The following is a 15,106-nucleotide window of genomic DNA, read 5'->3' as shown; positions in this document are numbered from 1 at the left end:
TTCTGTGTGAATTAAAATATATTTATGCATATTTTACGACCAGGCAACGCTGGGCGGCCTGCTAGTAATCCAATATAATGATAAATGAAAATAAAATTTTTTCCTCTTCATAGACACATTGTGTACTTCAAAATTTGAATTCTTTGTTTTTGCTTCACATCAGCCATTTTGATAACATTTTTAAACAATAAAAATGAATCGTTGATGAACGTATAAAAGATTTGTAGTTTTTCAGTTTTCATATACTAGAATTATGAGCACTCCGAGCCAAAGTTCTAGTATATCTCAAAGGGTTTTTAACACTACTATGGTGTTAAAGCAAAATAAATTGTCTTCGACGATTAAAATAATTTCCAATGTTATATCTGGATGTTTTCGGAGTTTTTAGATGAGGATTGATAATTGGTATTAGTTGGATTCTTTGGACTACTGTTCTCATCTTGAGTGTTATTCTTGCAACGTTTCGGACAATGTAGCCTCTAACTTTCTTCAGACGTATCTTGTCGAACTCTGGAATCTTTCTGTTGAACTCGAGAATCTGTATGGAATTTTATACAAAATGTTTTATTAGTCCACGAGGATAGCTTGCTCTCGTTTCATCAGCCATGACTAGGGTAGAAGTTTTCAGTAATTCACAATTGTATTCTGAGTATCGCTCGCACTGAGAATTGAACCTTGAACTTCCAGCTACAGAGAATGTCATTTATAGCTGAATTTTACAAAGTACTTTTTCTGTTACATCACTGGTCCTTGTGAACAATTTGAGTAAGATTTTGGTAGCCTTTTTAGATGTAGAATCTTACTATTTATCATTATCATCGATCACTAGTTATTACTACAGATGACTATATATATATACAGGGTGTCCGTAAAGTTACTATACAGTCTTATTGTCATAGAAATTGTTTGCCTTGATTGTTACAGTCTTTTCGGATGTAACACGTGTATTTTCTGAGATTTTTATAAACATAAAGGTGTTATTTCTTTTGTTACAAATAAATATTCTAATACAATATCTTACTGTACTGTTAATATATTACAGGGTGTCTGTATAGTAACTTGTAAGACTGTATTGTAACTTTACGGACACCCTGTATATAAATGACAAAAGTCTATATTGCAAATTTCAAGATATTGAAAATCTTACCGCTTATTTCTTTAAGTACGTTGACGTGCACAATTCTTGACAGCACCTGTTTTGTAGCACAGCCTCAATCATGCAATTATTATGTAAATTCTGGAATTTATTCCGCCCTTAACTAATCAGAAGAAAACGCACTTATCAACTTTAAAAGAAAATAAAGGTATATGGGCATGATTACAAAATCCAAAAATTGGGAGAGAACTTGCAATTATTTTAAATATATAATATGGATACAACAGAGCCAGGGGTCATCTTCTTAAGATTATAGTAGTCAGCCATATTAACTCATATGATTGGTATCCTTGAGCTTTGCTGACTGCCATAATCTGGAGAAAAGGCTGTAAATAAATACAATGAAATTGTAGTCTTATGAGTTTATTCCCAGCAAATTAAGCCTATAACGTTATTAGTGTAAGCTGTATTTTCACCAAGGCTACAGACTATTTTTTTTTATCATTACCTTGGAACCGTCTTGAAAGATACTTTTAAACAAAAGTTTTTTATTGCTCTATAATAATTTATAGTTATGTTATAATAATAATAATAATAATAATAATAATAATAATAATAATTGTTGCAGGCCAGTAATAATCAAGACAAACACAGTGGTATAGTTAACAAAAAGTGCATTAACAAAAGTATGTTACAGAAGTACTCATCATGATTCTGGAGCCATAACTGCCATTAATCGCTACATTGATGTTTAAGCATGTTTATATTTATAGTTTCTGGATAAATTCATTATTTGTGAAATAGGTAGATCAGCTTACCCAGTAATAGTAATAAAAAAAAAAAAAAATTGTATTTACATGATTCAGGCTCTTATCTTAATTTCTATATACACAACGCTTCCACCATTCAATTCTAATGCCAGAACACTACAATTGACCATGTGTACACAGTGTGAATATACACAACGCTTCCACCATTCAATTCTAATGCCAGAACACTACAATTGACCATGTGTACACAGTGTGAATATACACAACGCTTCCACCATTCAATTCTAATGCCAGAACACTACAATTGACCATGTGTACACAGTGTGAATATACACAACGCTTCCACCATTCAATTCTAATGCCAGAACACTACAATTGACCATGTGTACACAGTGTGAAGCCATACAGAAATTAAACCTGGCCAGTGAGAGTTGAGGAAATGCGTTGCATGGAGAGAAATGATATGGAAATGGTATGATGGATGTCTAATGTATCTTAAAGAGAGGCTTAGATCTGATGATCTCAGAGTAAAATTAAATCTAGACAGTACCAAATGTGTGGAGAACAGGAGACTTTGTTGGTTTGGTCACAGTGAAAAAATGGATGAAAATTCTTGCGCTAGTAGATGTATAACAGCCAAGGTAGCCGGTTCATATCATAAGGAGAAGGCCATGCAAAATGTGATAATGATACGAAGGGCGTACAATAAGTAATTCCCATGACCCACTTCCAGTTGTCTGATCTAGCTGAAATTTTGTATGTGCAATGATTTATATATCTAAGGGTTATGTGGTAAATTACAGCTCTGAACTAATTGTGGTTTCTGTTTTACAGGTGTTTGAACTGAGTCAGGTGTGAAATGGAGCCTGTTGAATGTCGAGCAGTGATCTGGTTTTTGTATTTGAAAGGACGCACACCACAGGAGACTTTTGATGAAATGAAAGAAACTTATGGTGATAATGCCCCATCATATGACCTTGTAAAATGCTGGCATCGTGAATTCAAACATGTTCGGAAGTCTGTGGAAACAGCTCCCAGACCTGGTCGCTTCCCCCCTTCTGCCATTGATGAGACATCTGTCCGTCAAGTTGAGGCTGCCATTTTGGAAGATTGGCGCATTACTATTCGCCAAATAGCCTAAGATGTCAAGATTAGTACAGGGTCTGTGGAAACTATCACTCATGACCATTTGCATATGCATAAGGTGTCTGCCAGATGGATTCCCAGGTTGCTCACACCATTCCAGAAGCGAGAATGCATCGAGTGCTCGAGGATGAATTTGAACATGTGCCAAGAAGATGAGTCAAAGTTTTTCCAAACTCTGATTACACAGGATGAAACCTGGGTCCATCACTATGATCCAGAGACCAAAGTCCAGTCAATGCAGTGGAAGCACTTGGACTCACCACCTCCAAAGAAGGCAAGGGTGCAGCCCTCCGCTGGCAAGGTTATGCTCACAGTCTTCTGGGACTAGGACGGAGTAGTGATGACAGATTTCCTGGCACAATTACAGGAGCCTATTAAGATTCACTTTTGAGGAAATTAAGGGAAGCTATAAAAATCAAGAGGCGGGGCAAGATCAGCAAAGGTACCCTCCTCCTGCAGGACAACGCTCCGGTCCACAACTCGCATGTTGCCAGATCAGAAGCACGGGCGTGTGGTTATGAAATCCACCCCATCCTCCTTACTCTCCTGACCTTGCACCCTCTGACTTTCACCTCTTCCTAGCCATAAAGTTGTTTTTGAAAGGAAAGCATTTCCCAGATGATGCAGCCTTGATTTCTGAAGTCATGTCGTGGTTGGAAGACCAACCTGGGGTGTTCTACAAAAATGGTCTCCAGAGCTGCATCAAACGATGGGGGAAATGTATAACTCTGGGTGGTTCCTATGTGCCAAGTTTCATTGCTCTACTGCTACTTATTGCATGCCCCTCGTAAGTATGGATTTGAGAGAAAGATGGATAAATAAAAACCAGGCCAGAAATAGGTTACTTTGGAAGTCACAATCTAAAAGCTATTCAACATATGCCAGCGTGTAAACCGGGCATTAAACCGAATATGAAGATGATTTTCATTGCTAAAGAATTAATGAGCGCTTATGAACATTTATATCAGATATACCTTTGCACTCCATGTTCAAAATGAATGTGTCTTCTATAGTTTCAGACCTGACTGAATGGTTAATTGTCGGTATTGACCGCTTCGTACTTTCCAAGAAATACCAGCAAAAGCTCAACGGCCAGCCATTGTTCACCTCAGAATGTGCCGCTGTCATTGCACACAAAAATCATTATTTCCATTGTTTGCAGTGTAATGGATATTGTGAAACTAAAGCTAGCTTTAGGACTACCAGCAACCAATGTAAAAGAGGAATAAAGAATGCAAGAGATTTGTATGTTCAGTACTTACTTACAATGCCTCCCCACAGGGCAGAGTTAGACATCAGGGTCGTTTTTTAACGTGGAGAAAAGGTACAAAAATAAAAGTTGTCTCGGTCGTGAAGGATTTCTCCTCCACTCAAAGAGAATGAGAAATGGAAGTGCAGCATCTGAAGAACAGATACTACACTTTGATCTTGGCCAAAAATGTTCAGTATGTCAAGTTTAAAGTAGCTGAGCAGTGGTTTGGTTCCCACCAGTTTTGCTGAATAACAAACAGGATCCTGAACAGAAGTGTGTCCTCTATTCCTGCCATTATCAATGGACCGGAGGGTAATCTCGTTAGCATCTGACAAAATAAAACTCTTTGCCAAGAACTCTGCAGCAAATTCTACCCTTTGCGATTAGGGCCACCTAACCTCTGTATGTCCTCCTGTGACTGAAAACACACTGCACGACATACAAATATCTGTATGTGATGTTGCTAAGCTTATGAAAAAACCTTGATTGTAGTAATGCAATTAACCCAGACGGCATTCCAATCGTAGTACTCAAAAAGCTTCAATAGGAACTTGCAAAACAGTGTAAACGTTGCTTTAAGGAGAAATAGTTCTCAACACCTTGAAAAACTTCATCAGTCTACCCAGATCTCCCTCTCAGTACAGACTAATCAGTCTCCATGCGCATCATGCTGGAATCTGTGATAAATCACCTCAGCAAAAAAACCCTGCTCAGTGACATGCAATATGGTTTCCATTCTGCGAGATCTACAGCTGATGTACTAACTGTCATATCACAAGATTAGTGAATCTCTCAATGGGGCTTCGTCTCTAGAGCAATAGCTCTTGACATATCAAAGGCTTTTGATAGTGTGACATAAAGGTCGACTTCACAAGATCGCCAATTATGGAATAGCTGGGAATGTCTGCTCAATTATGAAATCCTTCCTCTATGATAGGCTTACAATAGTAGTCGTTGATAGGCAGAAATCAGAAACTCATTGTATTAACGTTGGTGTCTCTCATCCTCGGCCCAACCGTCTTCCTAATCAGCATCAATAATCTCCCAAATCACATTCTTAGATCATTTGTAGACATTTATGCACGAAAACACCACAATCTATGGCAACACTTCAAAGGCCAGCAATGACCAAGATCTTTCTGATTCTCTTTCTTCTGATCTCAAGAACATGGTGTAATGGAAGAAAAGGTGGTTGGTTAATTTTAATGCACCAAAAACCAAGCTTCTCTCCTTTCATCATAGTCGCTCTGATCCTCACTGACCCCCATCACACTTAATTGAAATGAATGGTTCTCGTTTTTTACAAGCTTCTGGGACTGATCTTCACTCCTGATCTGAAATGGAACACATACATCAAATCTGTTGCCAAGATCACTGGAAAAATAGTTGGATCACTTTACCACTCCAGTAGGTATCTCACTGCTGATGCAATCATCTATCTGTGTAAGAGGCAGGTCCATTCTAAAATGGAGTACTGTTGCCACATCTGGGCAGGAGCAGCTCAGTGTTCCCTATCCTGCCTTGATAGAGTTCAAAATCGGCTTCGAAACCTAGTAGGTGATACTTTTTTCTCTTCTCTGTAATATCTTTCCCACGGAAGAGATATCACGAACCTGTCTCTGCTATATTACTATTTTAATGGCAAATGTTTGACTGAACTCCAATCTATGGTTCCTCCTTGCCAAACTTTCACAAAAAGCACTTGACTAGCTACAACCAGTGGCGTAGCACAAGTTTTTGCCGCCCGGGGTGGTCGGAAAATTATATTTGAGATATAATTACCTGTCCCCGCCCACCACCGCTGGCATATAATTACATGTATTGCCCCCCCCCCCGGCATATGATTACCTATTTTGCCGCCCCCCCCCCATCTTCTCCTGGCATATGACAACCTGTTAAAGCCTTTAAAATTTTAAAAAGCCCTCAAAATATTTATTTTCATTGAACTAATGCTTACACAATTCTCTTCAGATTAATATTTACACAATTTCCCTTTTTTTAAATTTAATTTAACAATATCTTTTCAATAATTTGAATAATAAGTATGTAAACATTAATTTGAAAGGAATTATATAAACATGAATATGAAACAAAAGAAACCAAATATTTTTTTCAAAACAAAAATGTATAATTCAAATTATAAAAAAATGTTAAATTAATTGGCTACACAAACCAATATAATAGTAAATTTAAATGAGAACATTTGGACACTTGAAAATGTTATAAAATGATAAAATCGTTTTTATTTGCTTTTTTGTTGTTAAAGTCCGAATTTTCGCAAAAAAACATGGCTGTATTTAAGAGAGAATAGTCCGATGTAGTTTTCTTTTCTTTTTCTTCATAATGTTATTATTAACAGGTCGAGCCTCTCGAAGAGAAAAAAAAACGTCTTGTATCGATGCTTTTTGAAATCCTTGTGTGTAATCGCTTGGTATAAGTGCAAAATTTAAGAAATGGAAAGTCACACATTTTAGAAAACATTTTTTTTATAAATTTAATGATGTTAATTTTATTTAGAGTTATTGATAACTTTGCCAAAAAAAAGTGTGAAAAGTATGTTTGTAAATTTTCAACCGACTTAATGCCTTGCGATAGTTCTCTCACAAAAAATAAATTTATACCCTTATTTTCAATTCATAAATATATTCATTAAAAATTTTTTTTTAACTATTTTTATAAAGGATTGAAACAATATTAACAACAAATTTCTTAAATTTTGCACTTACACCGAGTGATTACACACACGTTTTTTTTCTCTTCGAGAAGCTCGACCTCCTAATAACATTATGAAGAAAAAGAATACAGCTATGTCTTTTGTGAAAATTTGGAAATAACAACAATAAAAAAGTAAATAAAAATTATTTTATCATTTCTTAACCTTTTCATGTTTTCAGATGTTCTCATTTAAATTTATAAATTCAAATTTCAAATATTCTCATTTAATTTATTTATTTTTATTTTTTTACCCTCTCAAAATGCCGCCCGGGGTGGACCGCCTCCCCTGCCCCGCCCTTGCTACGCCACTGGCTATAATCACTATGCATGATTTTCCTCACTCTCTATCTGTGCCTAAATCTAAACGTAGATTCCCTGTACAAAGCTTCTTTCCCAGAACTGCCCGCCACTGAAACACTGTTTCGCTAGTCGGCTTCCCAATTGAATATAACATGGTCGCCTTCAAATCCAATGTAAACAAGTTTTTGTTGAGCCATCTCCATAAATAATCAAATTCTATTCAATTTATACCATTAGTGATTACTACACTACCACCTTACATTTATTAACCCTTATCCTCGAGTGACTTTTGGGCCTTGATAAGTGATGACTCCCGAGTAAAAAAATTTTTAAAAAAAATTATCAATTGAGAAATGAAGAACCTTATGAGAGAATTGTGAATGATTAATGAAATGGACCAGGTTCGCATATTTGTGGGGACGATTCATGACAAGAGTCTACTGACATGTCATAATCTACAGGGAAGCAGTCCTACAGTAATATGTTCCACAGACATTTTACTAACCCAAGAACACTTATCCATTCTTTTAATGTGGCTATACCATCGAAGTCTCCTGTTCTGCATATATGTCCATATACTGCTGGGAGATGGTCATTACACAATTCGAAAAATCTTAAATACTATGAAGTGTGTAAATATTTCCACTGGATCATTTGTAAAAAGTTAAATATTGAATCTTGGGAACATATGCTAGAAAAAAAAAGAAAACAGTTGGAAATAAGCCATACATCATCCAGTATTCCTACAGCTACATACCTAGAAAATGGTGCTGTTAAACCTGATATAGTGACATGGAACAAGAAGGAGAAAGTAGCAACCTTAGTAGAAGTCAGTATCCCTAATGATGGTGGGGTGAACAGAGCTGAGTGGGAGAAGATAACAAAATACAAAGACATGAAAAAAAAAATGTAATCTTAGAAAGATTACCATCACTCTAGTAGTTATAAGAGCAACTGGATTCATAAAAAAAGAATTTAAAAAAACTACCTGACGAATATACCCGGTAAACCAAGTACAAAAGAGATCCAAACAATTATGTGTAAAGAGACGGTTAGAATGTTAAAAAGATCTTTCAGTTAGAGTGTCTGAAATAGTGGGTGAATATCTGGCATCCAACAGGATGCCTCATCCCTCGCAAAAAACAAAAGAAAATTGAAAAAAAAAAAAAAAAAAAAAAACAACTAAATTTAATCTTCCTCTGCTATTAAGATTGTATTATAACAAATTGACGGACAGAGCCTCTTTTAGACATGTATGGACGCATCTAATAAAAAAAACAGAAAGGGTGAGGAAAGTTTACTTGTTGTTCCAAGCAATTGAGATTTATGGTGTTTTGCTTTGGACAGGATGAAGGAAAAGTGAAGACTTGATGCGACCCTTGAGTCGCATAAATGAGAAAAATGTTTAAATTGATGTAATGAAAGAACGAAACTCTTCATATTTTCATAACAAGAAAAAACAAGAAGAATTGCAGCCATTTTTTTTTTTTTCAGCCAATTTTTTTCCTTCTATAAACATAAATATATGACAGGAGTGGCTCAACTTTGTTTTTTTTTTTTTTTATTTCGGTCAGCCGATAAGTAGTAGTAAGTTGCTCTATTGAAATTAAAACTTGAGTTTACACTATAAAATATATGTAATGTTATTCTAGGGGACGGTTATTAATATAATTTGATACAATAAAGTATGTAAATATCACCGCTAGATCATTTGTAAAAAATTAAATATCCAGTGTAGCAACAAGTATTGGGAGCGTATATCAGAAAGAACTGTTGGAAATAAATTATACGCAATCCACTATGATTATGCATTTCATATAGCTAGAAAACAGTTCTTTATCATATAGTTTCACTCCATCTCAAGATTCGTCATGAGGCATTGAGGGAGGCACTGCAGTGAGGAGGCACTGAGGCAGAGGCACTGAGGCAGTGTCCGATGAATCCGTCAGGTCTATATTGGAGCATGCCTCAGTTAGGGGACAGTCTGTGAGGATGTGTTCACTGCACACTGGCATCGCAAGGACACAGAACGTCCTGTACATAGTCTTGTTATAGGAGGATATTTTCCTCATAAAAGTATTAAGATATCACAATTTGTTATAATAATATTAAAAATGTATAATTATTATAGAATATAAAAATTACATTAAAATTAGAATATAAAAATGTTCGTTTTTAAGAGTTTCTGGAGAATTTTAAATATAAAAATGTTTTTGTTTTTTTTAAGATTCTGAAACTTTCCATTCACCCAAACTATAAAAGAACGCTGCTCTTCAGTTAGTGAGTCAGTTTGAGTCGTTATGCCACTCCGGGTTGATTAGTTGGCTAGATTAACTCTGGCCAATATTTCCTAGGATCCAAATCCGGTTGAAAATAATCTTATAAAAAGAATCAATTACAAACACACTCAAAGAAAAACTGGGCATTTGGTAATTATAAAGATTTTCTGACCTTCTTTCTAACCAAAGAAATATTGTTATTACTATACCTCTTAATAACCCGGTCTTTCTTCTAAACGTAAACTAGACTGAATTAAGAACTTGCTTATCTCCCTTAGATCATTTGTAAACGTTTTTGTTTCTTTGTTCTTACATACAATAAATACTTTTTTATTTTTATTTAAACTTTAAGTTTTATTTATTTATTTTTTTGAATATAAGTTGCATGTTTAATACCCCTAGACTCAAACATGTAACAGTCCCACTTGTGCAGGTTGTCCTGTGTTGTGGCAACCTTCGCTCAGGCCCAGTTGAGTGTTACCTACTCTCTTGGGGGGAGTTCAGAGCCTGCTGGGAGGTTTTCTTTTGGTGCCAGAAGAGCCTCATTGTTGTAGCAAGCCTTCCTGTGGCATCCATTGTTAATCTTTTGAGAGACCGATTGCTGCACTATACCCAGCAAAAAAAAAAAAATAAATAAATAAATAAATAAATAATAAAATAAGAATAGAGCTGTTAGAACTGATATAGTGATGTGGGACAAGAGACTAGCAACGCTAGTTGAAATTTGTGTCCCTCATTATGCTGGCTTAAATGGACTAGAGAAGGAGAATATAATTAAATATCATGGTCTTAAGTACGACATGAAAAGAAATTGGGATCTTAGGAAGATCTCCATCATTCCAGTAAGTATAAGAATAACTAAACTTGTGAAAAAGAATTTATAAAACTACCTGGAGAATATACCTGGTGAATCAAGTGCAAGCAAAATACAAACAATTGTCTTAAAAGGGTGGTTAGAATCTTTAAAAACTTATCTCTAAAGTAGCAGGTGAATGCTTAATATCTGGTACGATGTCTCATCCACAGCAAAAACAAAAAAGATTATTTTAAAAATTATAAAGTTCTTCTTGCACAAGTAAAAGTAGTAAGTTTCTTTATCTCTAAATTATCCTCATGGGTGTTATAGAAGTAAAGAGACTTGTTATTTTACAATCTAATTTACATACGTTTCCATGGTGTGTATGAACACACTATGTGAATTAGTTGAAAATAGTCAGTTTTTCTCTAAATTAGACTTTAAGAACTATTTAGAAGTGGTTGAGTCGACATAGACAGAGTGGAAGGCAAGAAAAATGCATTAAGAGATAAATGGATCAGTTTTTTTGTTTTTTTTTAGTTCATTGTAAATGACGACTAATTAGGAAAATGTAGAAAAAACATTTTCCTTTTCAAACATAATCCAATTCCAGAACTAAAGAACATTTTTACATGCATTTTTGTGTTTTCAGAAGCCTCATAACTTTTGCTTCCCTTATTCCATGAGCAATGTTTTTGACAAAGGAGGGAGAATTACTATTTTTTGGATTGGAATCTATCCATCTAATAGATATACAGCAAAATCCCATTGGCACACTGGTTCGAGTTAGATCATTGAAGTTAAATTTGGTCAATACCAGATGGGTGGCTATTTGGGAATACCAGGTTCTGTATGTTGATACCTCCTTTCAAGAGCTGCAAAAAAAAAAAAAAAAAAAAAAAAAAAACAATAACAAACATCATCATCTCTCTTAATTCAGAAACAAGATGGTGGGAAGTTTTTCTTCGATAAAGTTTCTCATAATATTTGATTTTCTTAAATAAAAACAAAAACTACTTGATCGATTTACGTGATTTTTGGAATATGATATTTTCATGCAGTGACAAGTACGTACATTATAAAGATTTTTTTCAGATTTTTATAGTAAAAAAGATTACTAGTGGTCCATTTATAGACTTGCACCAAAAAAAAAAAAAAAAAAAAAAATATATATATATATATATATATATATATATAGACCGATAGATAGATAAATTTTCTTTATTTTTATCAGGTCTGTGGAGTTCTGGGCGAAGTTTGTGGTAAGGTCATTGTTTTTGTATCCATCTTACTGCCATTGTTTTGGAATGAAAAAAATAGGATCGCCAAATGTTTGCTAAACGAACAAACTTCTCTACAATTTAAAATAATTTGATTCAAGCCATTTCATCAACTCAAGATATGGTTAAGAAAGAGTTATGAAAACAGGAATATAAAATATGTTGAGTCCATGGATGTATATGTACGATAGAAATAGGATTGGGGTCAGGTATTTTATCTCGCCTCTCGCCCAAGTCCTAGCAAGAAGCAAAAGAAAGGAAATATGGTGTCTTGTCAACACGATGCTTCAAAGTCAGACTGTTCATAAATCGTGGGAAAATGTTTTATGGGCAGAAGCAGAAGTTGCCTTTCCCACACAAACAGTATTATTGAACCATGTATATATCACTCCGTGAGCGAGACCATGCAAGTGCAAAACAAAATAAATCATAATTATATAACTGCTACAAGTTTTTTAGTGTAATGATGAGTCCAAATCAAAACACGGGTTTTTCATATTCCTTTTGTCTGCATAATTTCAGTTTACCTTTTGAACTTTTTTTTTCCTGTGAAGATAATAAAAGGTGAGAAAGATCGGTTCACCAGTTTGTAGTAGCGTTGCTGCGTTTGTATCCATCCTACTAACCTTGTTTAATATGAAGAAATAAGTCACCAAGTTTTGGCTTAAAGAACAAACTTTTTTTCTACAATTTAAATTAACTTTACTCAGTAGGTTCATCAACACAAGATATGGTCCAGAAAGAGTTATGAAAACTGGAATATAAGACAGATTGATACTATGTATTATAGACATGAAATCGATTCCATTAGTTTCATCATCTCGTTTAAGGATTGCTAGAGACAAAAAGAGATATACGACTTGTCTCAGCAACATCTTTAACAGACCTGTTCATCATCTTCATCGTCTTTCAGGACGCTTCACCACCAAATCTACATGACTTCTCCAGTTCTCTTGATCTCACATGACAGTTTGCAGGTCCCAAACACTGTCCAATCCTGTGTCCTGTAGCAGGTTGTCAGTGTAGGTCATTCTTCTTATACCACAGTTTAGATGTCCATCTCTTGGTATCCAGAGAGCTAGCTTGCTGGCTTCCTCTTCACTGTGTCTCGTGTAGTGACCAACTACTCTCATCCTTCTCTGTTGTACTTTCAGTGATACTAGTGGTAGGTCATCATAAAGCTATTGCCTGGCTCCTCCATGATGTATTAAGGGCCATCCTGAGTATTTGTGTGCAACAGCCATCCAGTCTCTTCTTCAGCGCTTCAGCGCATTTGTAAGAGTCTGTGCCTCAGCACGATAGAGAAGGACTGTTTCTACTGTGGCAACAAAGAATCTTACTTTCAACTTTTCTGAGAGAGTGGATGACCATATGTTCCTCAACTTGTGACATGCACGCCATGCCAGTGCTTTTCTCACTTTAAAATGTTTTTCAGTGCTCTCTGACCATGCTACAAGGTACTTGAAGTTTTCGTGATTGAAGGCCTGTATCTCTGTTTTCTTGGCATTGCAGTACAAATCCACCAAAGGACTTCTTGGGGTTGACCAATTTCTTTAGTAAGTAATGCTAGGTCATCAGCAAAATCGAGATCAGTAATAACAATTGGTTGGACACGCTTGCTCTTTCGTCTGTGCAGATGAAAACCAAGCTTCTCTTCCCTTCCATTGAGTGTCTTTCTTAGAACATAGTCAAGTACTATGCCAAAGAGGTATGATGCTAATGTGTTTCCTTCTAAGATTTCAGCAATGATACTGAAAAAGTTCTGTTTCTCTGTCTAGTGTTATTACTTTTGCCCTTGTGTTCTCATAGATCTTAATTATTGCTTGGAGTAGATTTGGTGGAACATCATAAGTTTTCAATATTTTCGTTATCATGCCTCTGTGTATTGAATCAAACGCCTTCAGATGGCATCATATTGAATGTAAGCAATAGACAGTAGCAATCTGGAGGTATCTGGCATCTACCCAGATACTGAACTAATACATACAAGGCGTATTTGAATCAATTCCTACTTTATTTACGTTGTTGCATTTATTTATTTACAATTGAACGAATTAGTTCAACCAGGTCATAAAGTGAATGTTATAGAAAACACCAATAACGAAAATAAAATATGTTTCTATGGTCACATTCCACCGTAGGCCAGATGTTGTTCATATTTTTGTCTTCTACGTTTCATGATATTTCAAATTGGTTTCCACTTCAAGTTTTAACATTCTATAGTCAAGGAGTTCCACTTAACGCCATTTCCAAAGTATCATTTTCTCTTAGTTTTAAACTATTGAAAATTTTCCATTTCTTAAAATATTCTTTATTATTCAAATTGCTGGAATTCAAAATAAGTTTTTATTAAGTTCTTTCCAAACGAAGAAAATGCTATTTTAGACTTAAGCTCTGTTCGACCAAAGAAAATGCTCTATGTGCTGAGAAAATTGACCAAGTCCTATCTGCTTATCCTTCAGCTAACATTCACGTATGTGGAGACTTCAATGTTCACAACGTTGAATGGTTGACCCACTCAAACAAGACCGATGATGAGGGGAGGTTCTGTCATGATTTCTCCATTGCCTATGACCTCACTCAGATTGTTCAGGAACCCACCCGTGTGCCCGACAATGACGGCCAGTATGCGAGCCTACTAGACCTTTTTCTCACAACTTGCCCTGAACTATGTTCAGTTTCTGCTCTGTCGCCTCTTGGATCTTCCGACCACTCTGTTGTATCAATTAAGATAAAAGTGAAATGTAATAAGTCCCAAGACGTACCTCTCCATCGTACAGTATATCGATACACTAAGGCTGACTGGGATAGCTTCCGTACATTTATATCTGATCTAGCTCTGCATTCCATGTTTAAAAAGGATGTGTCCTCTATAGTATCAGACCTGACAGAATGGTTAATTGTAGGTATAGACCGTTTCATACCCTTAAAACAGTTTTTGCAAAAACCTAGCAACCAGCCATGGTTCTCTCCAGAATGTGCTGCTGCCATTGCGCACAGAAATCACTTTTTCCACTGCTTCCAACGTAATAGATGTATGGAAACTAAAGCCGCTTTCAGGACTGCCAGCAACCATTGTAAGAAAGTAATAAAGAATGCAAGAGAGTTGTATGCTCAATCCGTTAAGTCCAAAGTAGCTGAGCAGCGGCTTGGTTCCCACTAGTTTTGGCAAATAGCAAACAGAATCCTGAACAGAAGCGTGTGCTCTATCCCAACTATTATCAATGGACCTGAGGTAATCTCGTCAGCATCAGACAAAGCCAAACTCTTTGCCAAGAACTTTGCAGCTAATTCTACCCTTTGTGACCAAGGGCGCCAACCCCCAATATTTCCTCCTGTATCAGAAAACACGCTATGTGATATATGTATATTTGTACGTGATGTTGCCAAGCTAATCAAAAACCTTGATTCCAGTAAAGCAACTGGCCCTGACGGTATTCCAATTATAGTACTCAAAAAACTTCAACCTGAA

General features: G+C 35.7%; 1 long non-coding RNA gene across 1 annotated transcript in view; it reads left to right on the top strand.

Moving 5' to 3' along the window:
- The first annotated feature begins 8,841 nt into the window (after window positions 1-8,841).
- Window positions 8,842-15,106, top strand: part of LOC145283646 (uncharacterized) — a 173,089-nt gene continuing 166,824 nt past the window's right edge. The window contains exon 1 of the long non-coding RNA XR_013868680.1: window positions 8,842-9,708. This is a non-coding gene — a long non-coding RNA (uncharacterized LOC145283646). The remainder of the gene's footprint in view (window positions 9,709-15,106) is intronic.

This window comes from Euprymna scolopes, chromosome 8 (assembly GCF_053919585.1).
Source record: "Euprymna scolopes isolate OS-2025 chromosome 8, ASM5391958v1, whole genome shotgun sequence".
In the NCBI taxonomy this organism is placed as follows: domain Eukaryota; kingdom Metazoa; phylum Mollusca; class Cephalopoda; order Sepiida; family Sepiolidae; genus Euprymna; species Euprymna scolopes.
The sequence above is the reverse complement of the archived record's forward strand: the minus strand, read 5'-3'. Positions and strand labels throughout refer to the sequence as shown.